This window comes from Scyliorhinus canicula, chromosome 12 (genome assembly GCF_902713615.1).
Source record: "Scyliorhinus canicula chromosome 12, sScyCan1.1, whole genome shotgun sequence".
Lineage (NCBI taxonomy): Eukaryota > Metazoa > Chordata > Chondrichthyes > Carcharhiniformes > Scyliorhinidae > Scyliorhinus > Scyliorhinus canicula.
In genome coordinates this window covers 34,930,099-34,957,947 of record NC_052157.1, presented here as the reverse complement: position 1 = coordinate 34,957,947, position 27,849 = coordinate 34,930,099, and the positions used below count along the sequence as shown (strand labels likewise).

The following is a 27,849-nucleotide window of genomic DNA, read 5'->3' as shown; positions in this document are numbered from 1 at the left end:
GATCAGTTATTAATGGTTTAGGTTATGAGTTAACTGTTCAATCGGATACCAGGACAACTCTACTGATTGACTTCAAAATAGTCCCATTGTTTTTTTATGTCTACTGGGGTGAGCAGATAGCATGTAGTCTTGGGCCCATAACTTCCACTGAATCTTCTGGCATGCAGAGATCGCACGCCGCACATGCGCGATGAGACAATGTGAAAGTCCTGCTGCATGGACATGCGCACTCAAAGCACACCAAATTCAAACTTCCAACCTGGTTCTTTGAAAGTCTTTTGTTGCAAGTGCTGTGCAGAAGCAGCTGAATGCTGGGTCATGGGGCAGCGCTAACCTGGCCAGTTTGCCCCGACGTTAGGTAAGTATTTAGGCTTGTTTATTTGCGCTTTTTTTTCTCTTCCGGAATCAGGGAGCAGAGGCAGGAGACATTGGAGAGGATTTTTTAGGTGGGTTAATCTTTAATAATAGTGTTTATAGGATGTTTAAAATACACAGAAAGTGAAAGAAATATATTTAATTTGGTTTATCAAGAGGTCGTTAATTCCAGTAAAAAGTACTTTAATGTATGAAGGGGTTTTGGAGTCACAGAATGTGAAATAAAGATTTTTTTCAAAGTTTGGTTTGGCATGAGGATGTTAATTCCGTTAAAGAGACTATATGGATAAAGTGGGTTTGGAGTGAATGCAAAAGCTTCAGCTAAAGTACATTTGGATTTTGCAATGTACTTTAAGCTGTGTTGTTTAAGCATCTCCCTGATGTAATGTTGATCCTTACAAACCTCAGTGGTTATTTCAAATGCTTTCAGATAGTTTAATGCTTTAGGTAACAAATGCAAGCCTCCTGTAAAGTTAATGTGAAGTATTTCTCTAATAGGTTTTGCAGAAACCAGTACAGATTCAAAATCTGGAGTCATGCTCTTATCACCGCTGGTGCATCACACTTTTAGTTTGGCTTCTTAAAATCACTGACATTCTTTTAAGGCTTTGACATAGGCGCAGGGATCACGAGAGAAGAATCAGGCTACATGTCTACCCGGTGATGAAGCAAATCAGTTATCCACCCCTGAGAGTGTACAGGCAAAGGACATCATATGAAATGGTGTCAGAGGAGATGTGTGCCAGGAGACTGGGCTTACAGCAAGGAAACAATGGGACACCTTTTTGAAATGTTGAAGGAAGACCTGAAGCTGAACTCTAACTGTTCCAATGCCTCAACAGTGGAGATGAAACTCATGACAATTGTGGTGTGTTGTGCATTGCACAACTTTGCCCTTCAGGATCGAATTTATCTGGAGGATGACTTTCCACCAGCACTGCAGGGGCTTGGGGAGGACAATATGGAAGCCGATGTGGACGCAGAGGGGTATCCTGCAGACCCCTGCAGAGGGCTATCCTGAACCCACAAACGTGTGAATTTGTTTGTGTTGAATGCTAAAAATCATGATGACTGATCCAATCCCTACCCACTTGTGGTTTTAATGGTGGTGCGACAGTGGTTAGGAGCTAAGCAGCTTCCAGAAGGCCTGTCCATTTGCACATTTTAATGAAGCTGCAAGTCTCCTTGATAGCTGCCACTTAAAATTTAACCTTGGCCGGCCAAGCTTTCTCTGCCTCGGGAAATCTAGTGGCTAAAGAGGGCGGAGGACTATTGCAACAGACTGCTAAGTGCCTTTTCATCCTCTTGCTAGATCCAGCTTACAAACTTCACCCATCTCCCATGATCTTTTTAAAAAATCATTTATGGGATGTGGGCGTTGCTGGTGAGGCCAGCATTTATTGCCCATCCCTAGTTGCCCTTCAGGAGCTGGCGGTGATCTGCCTTCTTGAACCGCTGAAGTCCTTGAGGAAAGGTATACCCACTGTACTGTTAGGGAGAGAGTTCCAGGATGTTGCCCCAGTGACAGTGAAGGAACGGAGATATATTTCCAAGTCAGGGTGGTGAGGGACTTAGACAGGAACCTCCAGGTGGTGACCCTTGTGATCTCCGCACCACCATCTTGATCTGCCTTCTAGCCTATGATTTTACCTCAGGTCTCTGATCATGCCCTTCAGATTCTGAGCCTTTTTGATCCCTCTCTCCTTGTATTCCACTCCCCATCTGTGCCTTGGTCTACTCACCCGACAGCTAGCCAGCCTCAGAATCTGGCTGGTTTCAGCAAAGAAATGGCAACAAAGTTAATAACCTGAGAGAGACTTGTTTTTCTGAATTTCCTGACTGGAAAATTGCCTCCCATTCCTGCTTCCTACCTGTCCTGAAACAAGGTTGTGGTTGCGGAGTCTATATCAGAAAGTATAAATAATAATATAATCTTATTGTTGTCACAGGTAGGCTACATTAACACCGCAATGAAGTTACTGTGAAAAGCCCCCAGTCACCACACTCCGGCGCCTGTTAGGTACACGGAGGGAGAATTCAGAATGTCCAATTCACCTGACATGCACGTCTTTCGGGACTTGTGGGAAGAAACCAAAGTACCCAGAGGAAACCCACGCAGACACAGGGAGAACGTGCAGATTCCACACAGGTAGTGACCCAAGTGGGAATCAAACCCGGGTCCCTGGCGCTGTGAAGCAACAGTGCTAACCACAGGAATTACAGATTTAAATCAAGTAAAAAAAGAGACCAAGCTTTGGGAAATAAAGATGGAGTTAATGGGAGGGATAAAAGTTACAGACAGAAAAAGTAAACAAAAATTATTTTATTTTTGTTAATCTCCAACATTCATTATAATATTACGGCATTAGGCTCCACACTTGTAAACTTAATTTTTCAGTGTCGGGGAGGCTGTAGTTATCATTTATCATCTTGTTGAAAACACAATTACTCTTGCATGGACAAACCCAATTTGTTCAGCAGTCTTCAGAGGGGAACTAATGAACACATCCCCGGGTTTATTGTATTGATTTTGGTGCTGTGATTAAGGTAATGACTGCAACAGTGCCTCCTGTGGAACAACAGCATGTCTCTGGCAGTAACAATCCAAGTTTGATTGTGACTGCGTGGATGCCAGAAGTTGCTGTTGATTTACCCTGTTATAACATGACCGCTATTAGCCTCACTGTTATTCTTATTGGAAAAACCTGGACCACTGGGTTCCCACCAAATATAAATGCAACAAGCTAGAGCCAGCTTTATGGCTGTGGTTTTGTCTCACATCTGCCAGGGTGTTAACAGACTTCTACATGAATTAAGTTTAGGAAGCTGTCCATCGATAGCTTCAATATAGATCTTATTTCCAACTCTGCTGTGAAGCTCATAAAAATAGAGGACGTTTGTTCTGAATGCTAGATGAGAGCTCAGTTGAATTCATCAAGTTTATCACTGAAACACATTTTTGACATTATAATCAACATGGGTGGGTGAGCTGGAAAAGTAATTTAACACAGTTGGGTTAAATCAATATGTCAGTGTTCAGTATTAGAGAACACAGCAGTTAACAGGTTGTAACAAGCATGGAGGTACATTGCCCAGAATGCAGACCAATAAATAAATGACATTACATGTCACACTCAAAATCTTTTTTGAGGTTTTTTTCGTCTGTCATTACAGTATCATCAGGAGCAGGATAAACCCTTTAAGTATTGGATAACCTTTGGAGCTATTTGTTCAAAAGCTTTGGGCCATAAAAGGTATTTTTGTTATCTGATGAACTTTATAAAATGGAAAACCAATGCAGGCTTCTGCTCACAGACAATAATTATTTACAAACTTCTTATCAAACCTTTCATTTAATTTTGTTTTATTCATCAATTGAAGGGATTTTCTGTTTAATAAGATTTTCGAAGCATTGATCAGCTGCATCATAACATCTTCAGGTTTGTTGTTAGGGTATAGTGAAGTAGGGATGGGAGAGGATACAGACCATTGGGTCAACTTTCCTGCTTTTATGGTGCAAAACACAATAAAAACCTGTGATTTGATTTTCTCTAGCAAGACCAGTGGAACAGTAAACATTGAGTTGGATCCTCCAGTCGTCCAGCCACGTGTTTCTCGACGGCGCGCTGTTCGCTGACAGCGGGATTCTCTATTCCGGCCGCTTGTCAATGGGATTTCCCATTGAAGTCATCCCACACCACCGGGAAACCCGCGGGCGGTGGTTCGATGCCTGCGTAAAAGGAGAATCCCAACGGCCGGAGAATTTCGGCCAAAATTGTTTCATACAATCATTAAAATGTAAGAAATTCGTTTGTAGAAAATCATGCTTAGAAATGACTGGATATCGTGTGGAGTGATATATTAAGGACAGTAATTTCTTCGAGGAATCTCTGGATACTTTGGTGAACCCTCCTGGTTTGTGGGGCTTTTCTTAGTGGGCTAACTTTTAGTATAATTTAGCCAATCATAGTAGACAGTGTAAAGACAGTTTCCTTATTACATTTGTACAATGTTAAATGTTTGCCATGTTCTATATAAGCTTAATATGATAAGATATGAAGAGTGCTCTCCAGACACCAGTGCTTCCTTTTATTTGGCTTTTCAAGTTGATAACATAGATTATTAAACAGATTTTTAAAAACTTATTTCACAGGATATGAGCCTTACTGGGAAGAATGGCATTTTATTGCCCATTCCTAATTGCCCTTGTGAAGATGGTGGTGAACTACTAGAGTCCATATGGTGTAGGAACATCCACAATGCTGTCAGATGGGAAGTTCCAGGATTTTTACTCAGCGATTATGAGAGACAAAGAAGAAGACAATTCCAAGTCAGAATAGTGTGTGACCCGGAGGGAAACTTATAGGTGGTTGTGTTCCCAGGTATCTGCAGCCCTTGTCCGAGTCAGTAGAAGTCACGGGTTTGGAAGGAGCTGTCAAAGAATAGTAACTGATTCAATTTTTCATTTGAAATCATGCAAACCCAACCTTATCAACAAAATAAAAATTACAAAATGGAACAGTTTCATCAACCAGTCAGGAAATAATTTAATGCTGGAGTATGACGCATCTTCACTTTTCTATTCAATTTTAAATGGACCCCTTAGTTTCCTGCTCATGGTTATTAATAGCGATGAAAACATGGCGTTTAACTGACACGATAGGGAACTTTCTTGTTATAAATCCACAGGGAGGCATCCTTGATCAAAGCATTGGCATCTCCTTGAGTTTGTCATTGTTCGGGTGAAAGATCTAAGTGATGTCTGTATCACTTATTCCATGCAGGGGACTCCGCTGCATTCTGCAGATTGAATGGGTAAACCGTTACACAAATGTTAGTGGCCTTCTTGAGAATTCAGGAACCACTAGAATTCAGGCAAAACTGCCAAATCGACTTTGGTGGAATGGAGACTGGGCCTGGTTAGCCGTAGAATAAAACCCACTGGGTTTTTTTCCCTCACTCTCAATGGCCAATTTTCCAGAAAGGACATAGAAAACGCTTCAAAGACACGCCAAGGCTCATGTTGAAGGACAGCGGCATTGGCTTTAATAACCAGCAGCAGCTTGTTACCAATTGTATTTACATATCGTATTTAACTAATTGGTTTTGTGAAAGGGAGATTGTGGGAGCGATTCTCTGAGCCCCGCGGCGGCCGGAGAATCGCCGGGACCGCGCCACGATGCCCCAACGCTGGCGCGCGATACCCCGAGGCGTGGAGAATCGGCACAATTTGCACCGGTGCGTTTGGCGCGGTGCGGGCCGCGGGCCGCTGGAATTGGCGGGGCCGCCGATTCTCCGGCCCGGATGGGCTGACCGGCCGCGCCGATACGACAGAGTCCTGCCGGCGCCGTTCACCCCTGGTCGCTGCCAGCAGGAACTCTGCAGGAATGGTCGAGGGGCGGCCTGTCGGGTGGGGAGGGGGGCTCCTTCACCGGGATGGGCCTCCGATGAGGTCTGGCCCGCGATTGGGGCCCACCGATCAGCGGGCCAGCCTCTCCCCCCACGGGCCTACTTCCTGGCGCGGCCGGCCCCTGAACACCGACCCCATGTTAGGTTGGGGCTGGCGAGCAGAAAAAGTCCCCCGCGCATGCGCAGGATGGAGCTGGCCCAACTGCGCATGCGCGGGTTGGCGCAGTGCCTATTTGGCGCCACAACAGGAGGCTGGAGCGGCATGAACCGCTCCAGCACCATGCTGGCCCCCTATGGGGGCCAGAATCATACATAACCGGGCCCGGTTCGCACCGTCGTGAAACGCGACGGCATTCACGACGGAGCGAACTCTTGGGCCCAATATTGGAGAATCGCCCCCAGTATTCAACTAATTTATTACAGATTTTGAGAAAGTAATAATCAAGTTGGACCATGGGGAACCTGTCAATGTCTTGTACTTGGATTTTCAAAAGTTATTTGATAAAGATAACGTATCAAAGGTTTCTACTGGACAAGATAAAAGCATATGATGGAGGGGTTAACATAGTAGCATGGATAAGGGATTGGTTGACTAACAGAAAGGAGTAGGTATAAATGAAACTTTTTGGGTTGGCAAGCTGTAGCTAGTGAAGTGCCACAGGGATCAATGCTGGGGCCTCAGCTATTCTACAATCTCTGGCAGTGACTTGGATGAAGGGCGTGGTGGGTCTAGACATACACTTGAAGCTTCCAGTAATATACAAAGGGACTTATTGATGAAAGAAAAAAACAGAACAGTATTCAACAAGTTTTTACACTTCAGTTCCCTGCTCAGGATCCTGCTCCCAGGGATCCACACAAACTCTCCATTGGCCGAGGGTTTCCACGAGCCAGTCACGTGGCCCATGGAGCTCGCCCCCTTAAAGGGGCCACGCCACCACATTCCTCGCCCCTTAATTCCCTTAACACAGTACTCCAAAACAGTGGTTAGCACTGCTGCCTCACAGTGCCAGGGACCCTGGTTCAATTCTGGCCTAGGGTGACTGTTAGTGTGGAGTTTGAACTTTCTCCCTGTGTCTGCATGGGTTTCTTCCGGGTGCTCCAGTTTCCTCGCACAATCCGAAGATGTGCAGGTTAGGTGGATTGGCCACCTAAACTTGCACCTTAGTGTCCAGGGATGTGCAGGATAGGTGATGTCAAGGTGTTAGGGGGATAGGGTGGGGGAGTGGTGTAGAGTGCTCTTTCAGGATGGTTGGTGCGGTCTTGAAGGGCTGAATGGTCTCCTTCTGCACTGTAGGGATTATATGGTTCAATTCTATGGTTCTAAGTATAATAGTTAGAATGGCTAACAGGGAGAACCAAGGAAAGTCCATCAAAGGGTCAATTGGTCCGGAGACCTCTGGGTCCTCCTGGACCTCTGTAGCCCAGCCACAGGCTTGGCACTCTTTTGGGCGATCTTTTTATTGGGTGCAGTTTAGTTGCATTTCTGAAGCAGGGCTCAGCTGAGGCACTCAGCAGAAGCTGGTTAACTGAACATCTGGCTTAATCCAGTTTCAAGAGCATTGTTTTTGGGGCCCATAGAAAGGAGGCAACCTCAATGCTGCTTTGTTGCATCATGAATGCTGCTTGGCTGAAACGGGAGTGCTTTGGAGTTGGGTGAATACACGGAGTTAGGTGAAAAGACTGAGTGAGGAGCTCAGTCTCAGTCCCGGCAGGAGCGGAGCACGGCTGAGCTTCGTAAACAGAGAGAGAGAGAGAGTAACAGATCTGATTTGTTGAGTATTGGGTCAGGTTGTGTAATTGTTACTAGATGCTTGCTTGTAGTTGGTAAGATCACAATTAGGAGCTGACATGTGAGGAAGCAACGGTGCGGAGCAGAGCAGTCCAGAACAAAAACAGCGAAGTGAGCCAGCAGCAGAGCTCAAAGTGACATCACTGTTCAGAAAGTGACATGTAGCACCGGAGGCAGCTGATTGGTGAATAACAATCAGGTGGGTATCTTTTCTATTCTTTAACTTTTTCAGACATGTTAGTTTTGGAGGAGCCAGTGTTTAAAATAGAGGAAGGTAATTTGCGTAATTAGTACTCTAGATTTAAGGGAGCAACTAAGAGCTCAGTTCAAGGGTATGGTCAGAAAACTTAGTCCCACGGATTGCTCCCCTGCAATATGTGGGAAATAGCATTGGCAGATCGAATTAAAGAACACCCCAAGGCATTTTATAAGTGTATTAACAGCCAGGGGATGATCAGGGAAAGAGTGGGGCCCAAGCGTAGAGCCAGAGGACATGGGTGAGGTATTAAATGAATAAACTTCTGAGACTCCTCATCCACCTTCAGTTGCAGGTAGCGTGATTCAGGTCCAGTTCTGAATAGGTGAGGCCCTCTGGCAGCTTGGCGTAGGGGTCTTCAATTCGGCGAACTGGATACCGATCGACCTGGGCAGCTTGATTTATTGTCAGTTTATAGGCCCCACAAATCCTTATTGACCAATCAGGTTTGAGGAAAAGGACTATCGTCAACGCCCACTCTGAAAACTGAACTGGCTTGATTATACCAAACTCTTCCAACCCCTTTAGCTCTGTTTCAGTCCTCTGAAGCAATGCTTTATGCACTAGTCTGGCTCTAAAGAACTTGGGTTTCGAACGAATCCGGATTCAAACCAAAGCATTTGAACTCAGATGAAGGTTTGGATGCACCGCACACGGGCAGGAGAGCAATCCTTAAAGCAGAAATTGCAAAGAATTCAGAGAGCTTCGAGGCACAATGTACATTGCACACTACAAAAGAGATAGATTTAACGAGTGCAAAGGTCCAGGTAAGTTTATAGCTATAGATGTTAAAACAATCATGTTGATCCTCCTGTTAATCCCTGTTTGTCCCTTGTTTATTCCCATAATTGTCTTTGTTTTGGCTTTTACAATTTTTATACCGGGACAATTGCTGGGACCTACACCTTTAAGCTGGACTTCACCTTTATTTTATTTTTTTATAAATCCAACAGGATGTGCTAGCATCTTGATGGACTTGGCTGTCGGCCAATGAGCTTTTTACTTTTCTGGGGTCTCAGATGATTGTCTATGCTGATTGGTGCTGACCATTCTGGAGTGTTCTGCCAGGGACAGGGAGGTTTCATCTGTTTTTTAGTTTTGGTTTAATCAAGAAGTTGGAGGTCAAAGCCCTAATCCCTCTCTCGTACCTAACGGACTCTGTCTAAAGATTCAAAGTAAAGACCTTTCTCTCTCTACTAATAGACTGGTTGAAATGTAACCTGGACTTTAAAGTGACAAAGATCAGAACAAGGTTAATGAATTTCGAAGATCCGCGAGTTTTAGATTTGGGGATAATAATACCCTTAAAACCCAAAAGGAAGTTCAGTCTAGCAGCAGCTGCAAACAGAGACAGTTGTTTAAAGAACCTTCTTTAAAATCTCATTAGGGGAACTCTGGGCGAAATTCTCCCCCCCCCGCACGACGGGTGGGAGAATAGGGGGAGGGCCTTCCCGACTTTTTTGACGCCCTCCCGCTATTCTCCCCCCCCCCCCCCCCCCCCCCGCCGAAATCCCGACAAGAATCGCTGCCGCCGTTTTTTTACGGCCGGCAGCGATTCTCAGCTGTTAGATGGGCCGAAGTCCCAGCCCTTTACGACCTTTTTACGAACGGCAAACACACCTGGTCCTGCCGTTCGTAAAAACGTCGTGACAAACTCGCAAAAAATAACCATGGCATCGATTGGCACGGCAGTACCACGGCCGTGCCAAGGGTGCCATGGGCCCGCGATCGGTGGGCACCGATCGCGGGCAGCGGGCCCGATGCCCGCGCACTATTTGTCCTTCCGCCGCCCCGCAGTATCAATACGCGGGGCGGCTGAGGGGCAACCCGGCCCGCGCATGCGCGGGTTTCGCGCAAAAACGCGATGACATCACCCGCGCATGCGCGGGTGGAGTCTTCCCACCTGCGCATGCGCGGCTGACGTCATATGACGCGTCAGCCGGCGCTAACTCCGGCAAGCGGGCTTAACGATTTTCGTTAAGCCCGACTTGTCGGAGCCTCCGACGTCGGGCTGCTAGCCCCGACGGGGGACCAGAATCGGTCCCCCGTCGGGAAGGGGCGCGCTGCCGTAAAACCCGCCCGGGTTTTACGGCAGTTTTACGATTTCTCCCGTTTTGGGAGAATTTCGCCCATCGTTTCTCCTCAACCTAAAGAGGAAATGCTGGAAAATCTCAGAAGGTCTGGCAGTATCTGGAGGGAGAGAAAAGAGCGATTGTTTCAAGTTCAGATGACCCATTGTCAAAGCAAAAAGGCATAGAAAATGGGAGATATTTATACTGTGGAGTGAGGGAATGAAAATGTGTCATAGCCACAGATGTCATATTGACAGCTTCCAGTTCGCAGGCCTATTACCATGGATGTGCAATCTATCTACACCTCCATCCCACACCAGGATGGCCTGAGAGCTCTTTGCTTCTTTCTGGAAAAGAGGCCCGGACAATTCCCATCCACCACCACTCTCCTCCGCCTGGCTGAACTTGTTCTATCTCTCAGCAACTTCTCCTTTAACTCATCCCACTTTCTCCAAATCAAAGGTGTAGCAATGGATATCCACATGCCTTTTTATGCGGTATGTGGAACATTCCTTGTTCCAGGCCTAACCAGGTGTCCTCCCACAACTTCTTTACTGGTACATCGATGACTATTTTGGTGCTGCTTCATGCTCACGTCTAGACTTGGAAACAGATCAACTTTGCTTCCAGTTTCCAACCCTCAATCACTTTCATCTGGTCCATCTCAGACACTTCCCTTCCCTCCCCTGACCTTACTGTCTCCATTTCCAGTAACATACTACCTACTAATATCTATTACAAATCCACTGACTCCCACAGCTAACTGGAGCTCTTCGCACTCTGCACCCTGAAAGGACTCTTTCCCTTTCTCTCAGCTTCTTCGCCTCCGTAACATTTGTTCTGATGATGCCACTTTCCAAAGTGGTGCTTCGAAAATATGTTCCTTCTTCCTCAACCATGATTTCCCACCTACGTTGTTGACAGGGCCCTCAATAGTGTGCGGTCCATCTCCCACGCCACTACCCTCATCCTCTCCCCTCCCTCCCTGAACAAAGATAGAGACCCCTCGTTCCCACATTTCACCCCACCAGCCTCCGTATGCAAAGCATAATCCGCCACCATTTCTGCCAGCTCCAGCGTGATGCCACCACCAAACACATCTTCCCTTCACTCCCTCTGTCAGCATTCTGCAGAGACCATTCCATCCAAGATAATCGCGTCCAATCCTCCACCATAAACAACACCTCTCCCATCACCCACGGGACCTTCCCATGCAATCGCAGAAGGTGTAACAACTGTCCCTTTACCTCTTCCATGCTTAACATCCCAGGCCCAAAACACTCATTCCAGGTTAAGCAGCATTTCACTTGCACCTCTTTCAATTTGGTCTATTGCATTCGCTGCTCCCAATGTGGTCTCCTCTATATCAGAGAGACCAAACGCAGACTAGGTGATCGCTTAGCTGAGCACCTTCGTTCTGTGCGTATTCTGGACCCTGACCTTCCCGTTGCTTGCCATTTCAATGCAAGAACCTGCTCCCATGCCCATATGTGTGTCCTTGGCCTGCTGCAATGTTCTAGTGAAGCTCAACACAAACTGGAGGAACAACATCTCATCTTCCGGTTAGGCATGCTACAGCCTTCCGGCCTGAACCTCGAATTCAACAACTTCAAGTGATTAGCTCTACCCTGCCATAACCCCTTTGTTTTCATTCCATTTCATTTTAACTGTCTTTTACCTTATATTTCTTTCTTGTCTTTCTTTATATGTATATTTCCCCCCCTATCTTACCCTCTCTCTCCTTACCCTTTCTCTCCTTTTCTTCTCCCTTCCCCCTATATCTGTCACAGCTTACCCTCTGATTTTAGTTTCTGTGTATGTTTGGCCTCTCTTGGTTTCTGTGGCTGTGACTCATCTTTCATTCCCTCACTCCACAGCATAAATATCTCCCATTTGCTATGCCTTTTAACTTTGACAAAGGGTCATCTGGACTTGAAACGTTAGCTCTTTTCTCTCCCTCCAAATGTTGTCAGACCTGCTGAGATTTTCCAGCATTTTCTCTTTTGTTTTCAGTTTCCAGCATTCGCAGTAATTTGCTTTTATCTGTTTATCGTCAGTAAAGTTAAGGGGACATTCTGGTGGAGTTTGAAACAAATAAGAATCACAACAATCAGGTTGATGGAAAAAGTGAAGTTGTATGGGGTTCAGGGTGTACTAGCTAGATGGATAAAGAACTGGATGGGCAACAGGAGAGAGAGAGTAGTTGTGGAAGGGAGTGTCTCAAAATGGAGAAAGGTGAGTAGTAGTGTTCCACAGGGATCCGTGCTCGGACCACTGTTGTTTGTGATATACATAAATGATCTGGACGAAGGTATAAGTGGTCTGATGAGCAAGTTTGCAGATGATACTAAGATTGGTGGAGTTGCAGATAGCGAGGAGGACTGTCAGAGAATACAGCAAAATATAGATAGATTGGAGAGTTGGGCAGAGAAATGGCAGATGGAGTTCAATCCAGGCAAATGCAAGGTGATGCTTTTTGGAAGATCTAATTCAAGAGCGGACTATATGGTCAATGGAAGAGTCCTGGGGAAAATTGATGTACAGAGAGATCTGGGAGTTCAGGTCCATTGTACCCTGAAGGTGGCAACGCAGGTCGATAGAATGGTCAAGAAGGCATACAGCATGCTTGCCTTCATCGGACGGGGTATTGAGTACAAGAGTCGGCAGGTCATGTTACAGTTGTATAGGACTTTGGTTAGGCCACATTTGGAATACTGCGTGCAGTTCTGGTCGCCACATTACCAGAAGGATGTGGATGCTTTAGAGAGGGTGCAGAGGACGTTCATCAGGATGTTGCCTGGTATGGAGGGTGCTAGCTATGAAGAAAGGTTGAGTATATTAGGATTGTTTTCGTTGGAAAGACGGGGGTTGAGGGGGGACCTGATTGAGGTCTACAAAATTATGAGAGGTATGGACAGAGTGGATAGGAACAAGCTTTTTCCAAGAGTGGGGGTGTCAATTACAAGGGGTCATGATTTCAAGGTGAGAAGGGGAAAGTTTAAGGGAGATGTGCATGGAAAGGTTTTTACACAGAGGGTGGTGGGTGCCTGGAACGCTTGCCAGCGGAGGTGGTAGAGGCGGGCACGGTAGCATCATTTGAGATGCATCTGGACAGATATATGAATGGGCGGGGAACAGAGAGAAGTAGATCCTTGGAAAATAGGCAACAGGTTTAGATAAAAGATCTGGATCGGCGCAGGCTGGGAAGGCCGAAGGGCCTGTTCCTGTGCTGTAATTTTCTTTGTTCTTTGTTCTTTGTACATAGGCCTGAAGCAGATCTTCTGAGTGAAGGCCCAGGTTAATAAAAGTGTAAGTGACTCCCCAGAGGGAACCCCACAGTCTGGGGATTCGGAATGAATGTTCCAGCCAGAAGATCCTCCTTATCTCTCTAACTGGAGGTTCTCAATCACTCCGCGTCCTGGAAGGACAGTCAGCTGAAAACCGACCTTCAATATCCAAAGCAAGGGCACACATTTTCCATCCCACATTAAACTACTTTTATTTTTCTCTCTCCCTTCTCTCTGCATGTGTCTTGAGTGTGTTCTGGTAGAAAGTGGGGTGGTAAAAGAGTGGGAGTTGTAGATTAGCTGGCTGTTATTCTAGTATAATTATTGCATGTCCTATCTCTATTTTTGTGATAAATATACAGTTATTGTGTTTCACTTACAAATCTGGTGCCTACAAGTCTTTGGAGGAGTCAAGGGCCAAAGATCTCAGAAACGTTATATGAATTATTGGTTAACTCACTTCTGTTGGGACTTTGGGGCCTGTGGGGCTGAAATTGACCATGCACTCGCCCAGGGTGTCCGAACACCAGAGATTCTGTTTGTTTTTTTGTGATGTTGATTGAGGGATAAATATTTGCCAGGGCACCAGGAATGACTTCCCTGTCATTCTTTGAAATTATGCCATGGGTTCTTTGACATACTCACAAACAGGAAGACAGACTGCACCTGCAACAGTATAGCACTCCCTCAGCACTGCACTGGAGCACTAACCTTGAATTTTGTGGTTCCAGCATTGGGAGTGGAACTTGAACCCACACCCTTGTGACCAGAGGTGAGAATGCCACTGAGTGAGTCATGGCTCGTGCTAATTAACTATTATTCTATAATGAAACCATTAACACTTGATTATTCAGAGAGAATTTTAAACTGGAGCAAAACTTGTGGCAAATTTAGAACATCAGATTAAGATAGATTATAATACCTCACTTAATTCTATTCCATCTGCCAATTATTTTGTCCCACCATTAGCAGACATACCTTTAGCTATCTAGATTCCAAACACTGGAGCAATCGTCAGAAGCCTCAACTCCTCTCTGACCTGCTTTCAAACATTCCTTTAAACCTACCTGCGTATTTCCTCTCCTAATGTCCATTTCTTTGACCTGGTATCATTCATTTGCCTGATTTTAGCCCAAGCATCTTCAGATTTCTGATGATGTTGAAGGTATTATTACAAATGAAATTTTGTACTTAAACTGTATTTACTTACCAGAAGTTTACTCATAACAGAATATAAAGTACGCTTTGTTCATCCAGGAACATTTCCACCACTTGATTAAGAAAATGATACTGCAATTATTTTGTACTTGATTTACACTTCAACATAGAGACTCAATTTTATTGAACTAAAATTATGGCTACTAATTGTTGCCATTTTAAATTTATCTTCACTTAATCTACTTTCTTTTGGCTATCAGGAATAGATTTTGTTGGACGTGATAATCATTGAAACTGATTTTTTAATGTCTAAAATGAGGCGATTAGATCTTGTATGTAAGGTACACAAATACCCTGTAATGTACCAAGAACAGCTGGTTATTTGTTAAATAGCACTAAGAATAGATTTGGTGGTTGAATTAATCAATGCTGCGGCTGATTACCAGTCGAATTATCAACATTATAAATTGCCATCTGTTTCTTCCTTTGGAACATATGCATATGCATTAAGAATATAATGTGATTTCTGCTGGGAAGATTTCCAAGACATGATTGTATGCATATGGAACATGACTTCCTATTACACTGATATTACCTCGGGAAACTTGAACTTCTCGTCCACACTCCAAGATATAATCTGTTTTCGCTCAGATTATTCAAATCTTCATTAAAAATTATGTTCCTAAAAATATCTTTAAATGCTAATGTCCATCCAATACATGAGACTACCAGTATCTAAATAATTTCACACACTCTTTCACATGCTCAAAGTAGCACAGTGGTCAGCACTGCTACCTCACAGAGCCAGGGACCTGAGTTCAACTCCGGCTACAGATGGCTGTCTGGAATTTGCATGTTCCCCCCAGTTAAAATGAAATGGAATGAAAACAAAGGTGTTGAGGTGGGGTAGAGCTAATCACCTGAAGTTGTTGAATTTGACGTTCAGGCCGGAAGGCTGTAGCGTGCCTAACCGGAAGATGAGATGCTGTTCCTCCAGTTTGCGTTGAGCTTCACCGGAACATTGCAGCAGGCCAAGGACAGACATATGGGCATGCGAGCAGGTTCTTGTGCTGAAATGGCAAGCAATGGGAAGGTCAGAGTCCCAAATGCGCACAGACTGAACGTACTCAGCAAAGCGATCACCCAGTCTACGTTTGCTCTCTCCAATTTAGAGGAGACCAGATTGGGAGCAGTGAATGCAGTAGACCAAATTGAAAGAGGTGCAAGTGAAATGCTGCTTAACCTGGAATGAGTGTTTTGGGCCTGGGATGTTAAGGTTGGAAGAGGCAAAGGGACAGGTGTAACACCTTCTGCGATTGCATGGGAAGGTCCCATGGGTGATGGAGGAGGTTGGGAAAGATGGAGAAGTGGATTAGATTATCTCGGAGGGAATGGTCTCTGTGGAATGCTGACAGAGGGAGTGAAGGGAAGATGTGTTTGGTGGTGGCATCACGCTGGAGTTGGCGAAAATGGTGGCGGATTATGCTTTGCATACGGAGGCTGGTGGGGTGAAATGTGAGAACGAGGGGGATCTATCCTTGTTCTGGGAGGGAGGGGAGGGGACGAGGGTAGTGGCGCGGGAGATGGACCACACACTATTGAGGGCCCTGTCAACAACTGTAGGTGGGAAATCACGGTTGAGGAAGAAGGAAATATTTTCGAAGCACCACTTTGGAAAGTGGCATCATCGGAACAAATGTGTCAGAGGCGAAGGAGCTGAGAGAAAGGGAAAGAGTCCTTACAGGGTGTTGAGTGCGAAGAGCTGTAGTTCAGATAGCTGTGGGAGTCAATGGGTTTGTAATAGATATTAGGTGATAGTATATTACCGGAAATGGAGACAGTAAGGTCAAGGGAGGGAAGGGAAGTGTCTGAGATGGACCAGGTGAAAGTGATGGAGGGGTGGAAACTGGAAGCGAAGTTGACCTGTTTCCAGGTCTAGACGAGAGCATGAAGCAGCACCAAAATAGTCATCGATGTACCGGTAAAGATGTTATGGGAGGAGACCTGGGTAGGCCTGGAACAAGGAATGTTCCACATGGGAGCAGGGTCTTGTGTTGGATTGGCAACACGCTGAGTTTCCCCAGGTGCTCCGGTTTCCTCCCACAGTCCAAAGATGTGAAGGTTAGGTGCATTTACCTTGCTGAATTCCTCCTTAGTGTCCGAAGGTATGCAGATTAGGTGGGGTTATGGGGTTAAGCAGATGGGTCAGGGGGGAGTGGGCCTAGCTAAGGTGCTCTTTCGGAAGCTCAGTGAAGATTCGATGGGCCAAATGACCCCCTTCTCCACTGTAGGGATTCAATGATTCTCCAGATCATTTAAGGTTTTGAGATCCCTGAGATGAGGGGGTTTTCCTATGATGAGAGGCTGAATAAATTGGGTTTGTCCTCTTTGGAAACTAGAAGAATGAGTGGCGATCTCATTGACAGCTGAAAAATTGTGAAGGGGGATGATAGGATCAACGCTGAGGGATTTTTTCCACTTGCTGGAGATAGTGTTAAGATTTGGGGGTCGATCATTTAGGACTGATATGAGGAGAAATTACTTCACTCAATGGGATGTGAATCTTTGGAATTCTTTACCCCAACGTTGAGTAAATTTAAGGCTGAGATACAATTTATTTGGCCTCTTAGGGAATTAAGGGAAATGGGAGCAGGCGGGAATATGAAGTTGAAGTCCACAATCAGCCATGATTGCATTGAAAAACTGAGCATGCTCAGTGAGCCATATAGTCCACAGCTGCTCCTATTGTGTTCTTGTGGGTGAACGTCCTTGTTGTACCAATGTTGCTGCGTGCGCAAATTGAGATGTAATGCTGAATCACTTGGATATTTGGGCTCAGGAATGCATAAAACTTCAGTTATTCACTTCAGCAGCTGGTCTCCTGTTATAAAAAATAATGACAGATTTTCATTCCCACTGATTTTATTACCATTGGAATGGAACGGACATCTGGCACTAACAGGTCCCACTTAAAGTCTGCCCCTATCATTCACCCACCTCATCTCGTTTCTCGAATTGCTGATGCATTTGGTAGCAGGAGATGGATTATCAATAGCTGAGTGCACTAGAACAATGTTTTCAAACTTTTTTGCCTGAGACCCATTTTTCCCAACAGGCCATGCTTTGATATCACGTCGGCCAACCTTCACGACCCACTCTGGCGGAACTTTGCGACTCACGCTGCCAAACCTTGCGACCCACGCTGCCCATTTGCACCATTTTCACTTACCTTAAATGTGACAGGTGAGCCTGCTTGGTCGTAGATACATAGAAGATAGGAGCAGGAGGAGGCCTTTTGGCCCTTCGAGCCTGCTCTGCCATTTATCACGATCATGACTGATCATCCAACACGATAGCCCAATCCTGCTTTCTCTCCATAGCCTTTGATCCCATTCGCCCCAAGTGCTACATCTAGCTGCCTTTTAAATATAATCAATGTTTTAGCATCAACTACTTCCTGTGGTAATGAATTCCATAAGCGCACCACTCTTTGGATGAAGACATATCTCCTCATCTCTGTCCAAAATGATTTACCCTGAATCCTCAGACTGTGGCCCCTGGTTCTGGACCCACCCACCAACGGGAACATCTTCCCTGCAACTACCCTGTCTAGTCCTGTTAGAATTTTATAAGTCTCTATGATATCCCCTCTTCATTCTTCTGAACTCCAGTGATAACAATCCTAACCCAGTCAATCTGTCCTCATATGACAGTCCTGCCATCCCTGCAATCAGTCTGGTAACCCTTCGCTGCACTCCCTCGAGAGCAAGAACATCCTTCCTCTGAAAAGGAGGCCAAAACTGCACACAATATTCTAGGTGTGGCCTCACCAAAGTCCTGTATAATTGCAACAACACATCCCTGCTTCTATGCTCGCAACTTCTGGCAATGAAGGCCAACATACCATTTGTCTTCTTTGCTACCTGCTGCGCCTGCATGCTTACCTTCAGCGACTGGTGCACAAGGTCACCCAGATCCCGCTGCACACTCCCTTCTCCCAATTTACAACCGTTCAGGTAGTAATCTACCTTCCTGGTTTTGATTCCAAAGTGAATAACCTCACACTTCTACAAATTATACTGCATCTGCCATTGATTTGACCACTCACCCAACCTGTCCAGATCATGCTACGGGATCTCTGCATCCTGGTCACAGTTCATCCTCTCACCCAACTTGGTATCATTTGCAAACTTTGTGATGTTATAGTTTGTTCCCTCATCCAAATCATTAATATATATTGTGAATAGCTGGGGTCCCAGCACTGATCCCTGTGGCACCCCACTAGTTACTGCCTGACAATTTGAAAAGGACCTATTAACCCTACTCTTTGTTTCCCCTCTTCCAAGCAGTTTTCTATTCACCTCAATACACTTCCCCAAATGCCATGAGATTTCATCTTTTTTTTAAATTTAGAGTACCCAAGTCATTTTTTCCAATCTATGGGCTGGATTCTCCACTGGCGGAATTCTCCAATGCGCCGGCAGCACACCCACGCCCGGGGATTTCCCGACGGCGTGGGGCTGCCCACAATGGGATATCCCATTGGCCGGCTGGTAGGACACAGAATCCCGCACTATGTTTTTCTCCTGCTCCTATCCCTTGTAATGTCAGTCAGAATATGTACTTAATTCCTGAAGTGGAACTTGAACCCACAGGATTTTGAGTCAGAGGTAAGGATGATAACACTGAGCCATATGGCAAGTATTTATTCAGCTCTGGACAAGTGGAAGCTTTATCCAGGTTGGCTGTTCAGGGTGAGTCAGGAGGGATGCATAGGAAGGAAGCAGGAAGGAAAGGAACAGGAGTCGGCCATTCGGCCCATCAAGCCTACCCTGCCATTTAATATGATCATGGTTGATCGGGCACTTAAATGTTTTTTACACCCACTATCCCTATAATCCTTGATGCTATTGTTAATCAGAAATCTATCAATCGCTGCTTTAAACGCACTCAATGAATGAGCTCCCACAGCCCTCTGGGGTAGGGCATAGAGAATTCCAAAGATTCACAATCCTCTGTATAAATAAATTTCCTCATCTTTATTGTAAGGGCCCCTTATTTTGAAATTGTGCCCCTTGGTTTTAGACCCCAACCAAATGAAACACAACTTGTCGGGATTCTCCCGAATCCCCTGATGGCCCGACGCTGGCGAACCATTCCAGCGTCGGGCCAACTGGAAGTTGCAGAACTTCCGGGGGCTAGGCCAACGTCGGAGGGGTTGGCACCGCGCCAACCAGCGCCGAAGGGCCAGCGCGAGTTAGCGAATGCGCAGAGCCGCCAGCGTGATTCTGCGCATGCACAGACCGGCCGCCGTCTTCTGGTGCATGCACAGGGGGGTGTCTTCTCCCCGCCGGCCATGGCGGAGCCCTACAGAGGCCGGCGCAGAAGGAAGGAGTGCCGCAACGGCCCAGGCCCGTCCGCAGATCGATGGGCCCCAATCGCAGGCCTGGCCATCTTGGCCCCCCAGGACCGAATCCCCCCTCAGCCCCCCGGCCACTGCACCAGTGGCCTACCAGCCAGGTCCCGCCATGTGGGACGATGTCCAATCGACGCTGGTGGGACTGGCCAGAAGCCGACGCCGCTTGGAGAATTGCCGGGGGGAGCCGCTGCCAATGGCCCCCGACCGGCGCGGCGTGATCCCCGCCTCCGCCCGAAAACCGGCGCAGGAGAATACGGCAGCCGGCGTCAGAGCGGTGGGGCGGGATTCACACTGCCCCCTGGGATTGTCTGACCCGGCGGATGGTCGGAGAATCCTGCCAACCTGCATCTACCCTGTCTATTCCTTTCGGCATTTTGTAGGTTGAACAAATGGTTGATCTGTTGTTGCCTAATTTGCATGATTATCCAAAGGCACAATTATCCCCATTGACCCGGACAGAGTAAAAATGCCTTAATGTTAACCATTTAAAAAATGATATGCTCCAAACAATGATGTTAGAAATGAACGTGTTTGGAATAAATTAACAACATATAAATCATTCTTCCATGCACAATATTCAAAGAAAATGTAAATTTAAGTTCTTCAACTTTTCCGTGTGAGGAAAAAAATGAAGTTGACGGCAGGTAAGATGTCTTCGAGCCACATCTTGTTTCAGTGCTGGAAGTGAATCCCCATTAACTATAAACAGGGGAAGCCTGGACTATGACGGCACTGTACACAACCAGTTTTGACTAGAAAAACCTTCTGTCTAATCTCACAGCTCACCTTAACATTCTATTCCTGCACTACCACCTACTGATACATATGTGTTAGTTCACTCCATTCTGAGTCCCATTTATTCACCAAAGCCTTAAAATATGAGCAGTATCCAGTGTCAATCACTGAAGGAAATTATGATTAAATGGCAGTTTTAGCTGATTCACCTCAAAGTGGCATAGGTTAATGTGCCTGTATCTATTCAATGTGTAATCAGTGACTTCCAATTCACCACTGCTAAATCCTAATGTATACTTTATCTTCCTTATTTTAATATTCAAAAAGGACATCAGTCGCCAAAAATTTATTATCAAAACGAGACCCCTTTAAAGAGTTTTTCACCTTTTAATAAATTTCAAACCCTAGGCATTTCCATGCATGTGATGTGTTAATATTGGACTGTCAGCATGTTCCGTGAAGGTAAAGCAGTTTTAAATGTCAATTCATCTCCATCCATCTCGCCCCGTTTAACCCCTGTCAACACATCACTTCCTCCCATCATCCCGTGATCAAACGCTGACCGAGGACTTTGACACTAATCTGCACACTGCCAGCTTTACTAATTAATGGCTTTGCTATTTGATTTCGACTCTTAAAAATGGAAGAGGCCATTTAATGTGCATAAACTCTGAAAACAGGAAGCGATTAAGCTGAATGTCAGCACAAAGTTCAAGAAGACTGATTCGGGTAAAAGAGTTCTATCTGGGAAGCAGCAATCTGCCAAAGGTTTGAACCTTTATTTATTTAACGATATCTAAAAACTCTAAAATAGATTTCCTTTTTACAGGAACTTGCTTCATAATATGCGGGGTTATTCATGACTGCTTGCTTCCCCTGAAATAATCTTCCTGTTTGTTTCTATCAAGCTGTACATTTGGCAAAATTCGGCACCGGACCATCAAAATTTGAAATTCCAAAGGCAGCACGATAGCGCAGAGGTTAGCTCTGCTGCCTCACGGCGCCGAGGTCCCAGGTTCGATCCCAGCTCTGGGTCACTGTGGAGTTTGAACATTCTCCCTGTGTTTGCGTGGGTTTCGCCCCCACAACCCAAAGATGTGCAGGGTAGGTGGATTGGCCCTGCTAAATTGCCCATTAACTGGAAAAAAGTAATTGGGTACTAAAAAATGTTTTTAAATTTGAAATTACAGAGAGATGCATCTTACGAACAGTGACGGAGAATATTAAACTCACCCCCCCCCCCTCCCCAACGTGGAACAGGTGAGAATAATAATGGTATACTGCACTGCATGGTCGCACGGTGGCACAGTGGTTAGCACTGGTGTCTCACAACTCCAGGGACCCGGGTTCAAATCCATTCTTGGGTGAGTGTCTGCGTGGAGTTTGTACGTTCTCCCCATGTCAGCGCGGGTTTCCTTGGGAGGCTCTGGTTTCCTCCCACAGCCCAAAGCTGTGCAGGTTAGGTGCATTGGCCATGCTAAATTGCCCCTTAGTATCCAAAAGTTTAGGTGGGGTTACTAAGTTATGAGGATAGGGTGGGGATGTGGGCCTAGGTAGGGTGTTCTTTCAGAGAGTTGGTGCATTCTCGATGGGCCGAATGGTCTACTTTTGCACTGTAGGTATTCTATGAACGAGGGCATTGCTAATCTCAGAAAACTTCTAAACTGACAACTCCTCGATATGCCAGGCTCTACAAGTGATGTGAACATAGTTAGTAATTTGGAGGTGATCAGGCTAATGCTGTCTACACCCCAGGACACCTTTTGGAAGAAAGGTACATTTTTTAGATTGGAGACAGAACTGTGGATATTTCTGCAGCAGATCCAATGGACTTAATGTGTGAAATCTTCAGCAGTCAGCCATTATTATAAGGCACACATTTGTGAAAGATTGAGACTCTTCGAGACTTGTACTCCAATTAGAAGTGCAGCAATCAAATAGGCAGGGGCGGCACGGTGACGCAGTAATTAGCACTGCTGCTTCAAGGCGCCGAGGACCCGGGTTCCATCCCAGCCCTGGGTCACTGTCGATGTGGAGTTTGCACATTCTCCCCGTGTTTCCCCCAGAACCCAAAGATGCGCAGGGTACGTGGATTGGCCACGCTAAATTGCCCCTTAATTGGAAAACAAAAATGGGGTACTTCAAAAAAAAACATTCAAACAGGCTGTTTTCCTACTACCTTATATATTTTAGCTTGCCCATTGATATTTGGTTTAGGGGCTGGTTTAGCACACTGGGCTAAATCGCTAGCTTTTAAAACAGACCAAGGCAGGCCAGCAGAAAGGTTCAATTCCCATACCAGCCTCCCCGAACAGGCGCCGGAATGTGGCGACTAGAGGCTTTTCACAGTAACTTCATTGAAGTCTGCTCATGACAATAAGTGATTTTCATTTACATAAAGTGCAATTTAGGAATCACAGCACAGCCATTAAAAAATTGCTGCGGTTTTAATGGTGTATTCAATTAATTGAACTTAAAGAAGTAGCGAAACAGATTCGGAAAGAGCTATTTGGGAATGCTTTATCCAACAATAGATTTTTGTTACAATTGTGGCTATTTTATTCACTGAATGCCACACAAAATTCTGTCATTGGCACCGAGCATAAACAGTACTGAATGACATTTTTAAATTGTACTCTTCCCCTTTTGCAGTAATGCAAGACACATCAAAACCTTGAGGAGTGGAGTTGGAGAAATGCTCTTAAGTCCTTGGAAATTGAATCTTTCAAACACTTATATCCTGTTGATTAATACTTCAAAATAATTGTGTGTGCATTTGGTGCTCTAAGCTCTGCTTCACAAAAACAGATTTTAGGTTATTGTGCATCAGTTTACGTTCAGCATGCCTTTTGTGCTAAAGTCAACCTTCCCCTTTAAATTACGGTAATCAGCGGGAAGAAGTCATCATCCCACCAACAACGCAGCGCTGCTCATGGGCTTCCCAGCGGCAAGGGGTAGCTACAATTAGAAATGCCATTGGCCTGCGGTGGGAAGGGAAAATGGCGCTGCCAGCAACAGCACACCGCCAAGAAACATGCCGCTGGGGAGAATTCACCCCAACGTGTTTTATGGTTCTCTGCAATAGATCCGGGATTAACTTTTCAAGGGTTGCATCTTCCTTGACTCATCTGTATCAGAGTGCTTAGATCATAAACATTTCATGAAAAACAATTTACCCATTATCCGGGCACCAGGTCACCTTCCTAGGCTGGAAGCACCTCTTAGTTGGGCCACCTCTTTCCTTCCAGAGCCGTGAATGCCTTACATAATTCTCAAGGATATGGTGATTCCTTTAAAGGGGGAGAAATGGGAGGTCCAGTATCATAAGCCCCCACCCCAAGTACTGCCCCTGCTGACATGGCTGGCCTTGTACTAGGTGGGTAGAGGCTTCCCTGAATCAGGTCAGGACCTGATACATCTGGGCATGCTTTTTCTCCCAGTTGTTGCACTAGACTCCTGTAGTACTATTGGCAGCAATCACGTGGAACTCAATTACCATCCAACACTTCCTTGATGGATATTTAAGGTGCAATAATTATGATCCTTTGGGCCTTTACTTTTCTCCTTTAATTTGAAAAGGTAATAATAAATAATTGTGTTGGATACCGAGGAAGCTGCTTTAAGTGAGCATGTTACCAAGGAGAAGTTCAAAGCAGAAACAGGCACAGTCAGAGATCTCCCTGAGCTTGACCTTCCACAATTGGAAAAGATAATTCTTTACATTTCAGCTTCGGGGAAGGATACATTTAGTGTTCTGAGCATAGAGAGAGAGAAAAGACCAGAAACTGGCCACTAATTTTGTTAACCAGCCAATGGATATAATTAGAACATAGAACATAGAACATTACAGCGCAGTACAGGCCCTTCGGCCCTCGATGTTGCGTCGCCCTGTGAAACCACTCTAAAGCCGATCTACACTATTCCCTTATCATCCATATGTCTATCCAATGACCATTTGAATGCCCTTAGTGTTGGCGAGTCCACTACTGTTGCAGGCAGGTCATTCCAAGCCCTTACTACTCTCTGAGTAAAGAACCTACCTCTGACATCTGTCCTATTTCTATCTCCCCTCAATTTAAATTATAATTATGTTATCAACTGTTGCTGACACCAAATAGAGACAGATAACGAACTGTGAAGAAGAATCAGGAGATTGCTGGAAAGCCTAGGCTACAGGTAGACACAAGAAAAAAAGTTAAGAACTTGCATTTATATAGTGGCTAACATCACTCCCCTACATTCCAAAGTCCTTCTTAGTCAAGTAAATGCTTCTGAAGTGTATTTGTTGTAAAGTAGGGAAATATAGCAGCCAATTTATCAAGAAAATCATCTCTTTTAGTAATGTTGTTTGAGGAATAAATATTGGCCAGGAAATGCTGTTTAACGCAGAGAAACAAAAAAGAAAGTATTGCATTTATATCGCACCTTTCATTACCTCAAGGTGTCTCAAAGCACTTTACTGCCAATGAAGTACTTCTGAAGTATGCGAAGAGCAGAAAATGCTGGGCATACTCAGAAGGTCTCCCAATACTGTGGAGAGAGTTAATATTTCAGGTTGATGACCATTTGTTAGCCCACGGGAAGTTGAAGAACAGATATGCACGCAGATTCTGGATAGATGTAGAAATAATAGGGTTGTGGTTGTAGGTAGTGGGAAACTTTAATTTTCCTCATATTGACAGGAAATCCCTTAGGGCTAGGGGTCTGGATGGGGAGGAATTTGTTAAGTGTTCCAAGAAGGTTTTTTGGAACAATATGTGGATAGTCTGATGAGAGTGGGGTCTATAATGGACCTAGTAACAGGGAACAATCCTGGTCAGGGTCATCAAAGTTGCAGTGGGATAACATGTGGCAAACAGTGACCACAATTCCATAAGCTTTCGGACACTCATGGACTCATGCACTCATGGTCATCTGATGACCAGATGATGGCGCCGGAGCGAGGCGACTCTCTGCAGGCTCTCCCCAACAGATCCACTTTTAACTTTATTTATACTCGTTCTAACCTTTTAAAAATTAATTCTAAAGCTAATCTTGTGTTGCCCTATTATGTATTCTCATGTATTTTCTTGAATTCTGTTCAATTCCCTTTTCTTCCCATGTACTGAATGATCTGTTGAGCTGCTTGCAGAAAAATACTTTTCACTGTACCTCGGTACACATGACAATAAACAAATCCAATCCAATCCAATCCAAAAGGACGAGTGTTGTCCTCAGATTAAGGTGCTAAATTGGGGGAAAGCTAACTACAACCAAGTTAGACAGGATTTGGGGGCTGTTGTTTGGGAGAGGCTGTTTGAAGGTAAATCCACATTTGGCATGTGGAAGTCTTTTAAGGAGCGGTTATTGGGAGTGCAGGACAGGCATGTGTCGATAAAAAGGAAGGACAGGAAAGGCAGGATTCAGGAACCATGAATGACCAGGAAAAAAGATGCATATGTGAGGTACTGGCAACTAAAAACAGTTGAAGCACTTGAGGAATACAAGGAAAGGAGAAAAGAGCTCAAGCAGGCAGATAGGAAGGCAAAAATGTGTCCTTGGCAGGCAGGATTAAGGATAGTCCCAAGGCATTTTATGCATATATTAGGAACAAGAGGGTAGCTAGAGAAAGAATTGGTCCACTCAAGGACAAAGGAGGGAAATTATGTGTAGAACCAAAGGAAATAGGTGAGATCCTTAATGAGCATTTTGCATCGATATTTACAAAGGAGAGGGACACATTGATTGGTGGTGTCTCAGAGGGATGTGTAAACACTTTAGAACAGCTCGTTATCATGAGGGATGGAGTGTTAGGTGTGTTAAAAAGCATTAAGGTAAACAAGTACCCAGGGACAGATGGCATCGATCCTAGATTGTTGAGGGAGACAAGAGATGAAATCTTCGGGCCTCTAACAGAAATCTTTGTTTCCTTGTTGGCCACAGGTGAGAACCCAGAGGATTGGAGGATAGCCAATGTTGTACCGTTATTTAGAAGGGTTGCAAGGATAAGCCAGGTAGTTATAGGCCTGTGATCTTGATGTCAGTGATAGTTGGAAAAGATTCTCAGAGATAGGATCTATGCACATACCACCTTCTACTATCTCAAATTCAATGGTTATCTTGATGTCCCCATTTCTTACAATGAGATGGCAGGAACCTCTTGTGACTATTGTGTTAACCATTGTAATTGGTCAACCGACAAGTAGATTTCTTTATCAGTGATATCTTATAAGCTTTTCATAAACCTTTTATTGTGATAATATTTTCTTGCACTTCTGTATCAATTTTAAATGGTATATCTTTGCCATTAATTTCTAAAGATACAGTCCACTCCTTAATTATCTTGGAGTGCTCCTGTACTGGTCTGTCATTACGATCCAGCACATTAACCTGAGTGACTGCTTCTATCACGAAACTATCCTGAAGCATATACGGTGAGCAATCCTCTCTATCAGTCAAGATATTGTATTTTTTCTCTTCACTCTTAACACATTGGATCCTTCTGAAGGCATTGTCGGACTTTTTAAATTTGGCTACTGGAGAAGCTGCAGCGAAACAACCTTGTGCTGCAAAGTGGTTCAACTTGCATCAATTAGAAAATTCTTTGTCTTTTGCCAGACAGTTGTTTTTACTGTGCGCGTGTCCACAGCATGTGCATGTCATCACACATCACACTCATGATGTCACTCACAAAATGGCCACGGGCTGTTGTACGCAGTTTTCTTTGCTGCGACACAGCATTAATGGCATCAGCCACGTTTCCCAATTCCACACTCTTTTCCTTTGCCACGCGCTCTGCATATTCATTTGAATCCTGTTCACTGGCATTGCACAAATGATCGCATCTTCTAGCGGTAAAATCGGTTGTCTTAGCATTTTTTCACGCAAATGTTCTTCATTTATCTCAAAAACAACGTGATCATGCAGCATTGAATCAGATGCTGAGGAAAGGTTACAGGACTGCGCGCTGTTAAAGCTGTTATGAAAGAATCTAACAACTTTTCTGAACATACAGTGCTCATAGGTCTCATTCACCTACTTCTTACAGAGTGTATCAAAACTTTGGTACACCATATTATAATTTGTTTTGTCCTCATCCGCAGTAAATTCAATTGAATTATACAGTTCTATTGCTTGCGGACCAGCCAAATTTAATAGGAGTGCTATCTTTCTTTGATCAGAGGCACTTTCTAGCGCGGAGCCAGAAAGGAAAACTTCAAACTGCTGTTTAAAGAAAGTCCAGTTTTGGCATAAAGTTTGTCCTGAAGTGGTCAGGCTTCTTGAGACCTTCCATCTTCCAATTAGTCTTCGGTGTAGAGTTTTGTCGCTTCTGGATTGTTTTTTCAATCTTCTTATACTAATCCTTA

General features: G+C 44.9%; 1 long non-coding RNA gene across 1 annotated transcript; it reads left to right on the top strand.

Annotated features, from left to right (window-relative positions):
* Window positions 1-316: 316 nt before the first annotated feature.
* On the top strand, window positions 317-4,863 carry LOC119974741. The gene is made up of 3 exons (XR_005462568.1): window positions 317-358; window positions 3,931-4,173; window positions 4,529-4,863. It is a non-coding gene; the product is annotated as an uncharacterized LOC119974741 (long non-coding RNA).
* The last annotated feature ends 22,986 nt before the right edge of the window (window positions 4,864-27,849 follow it).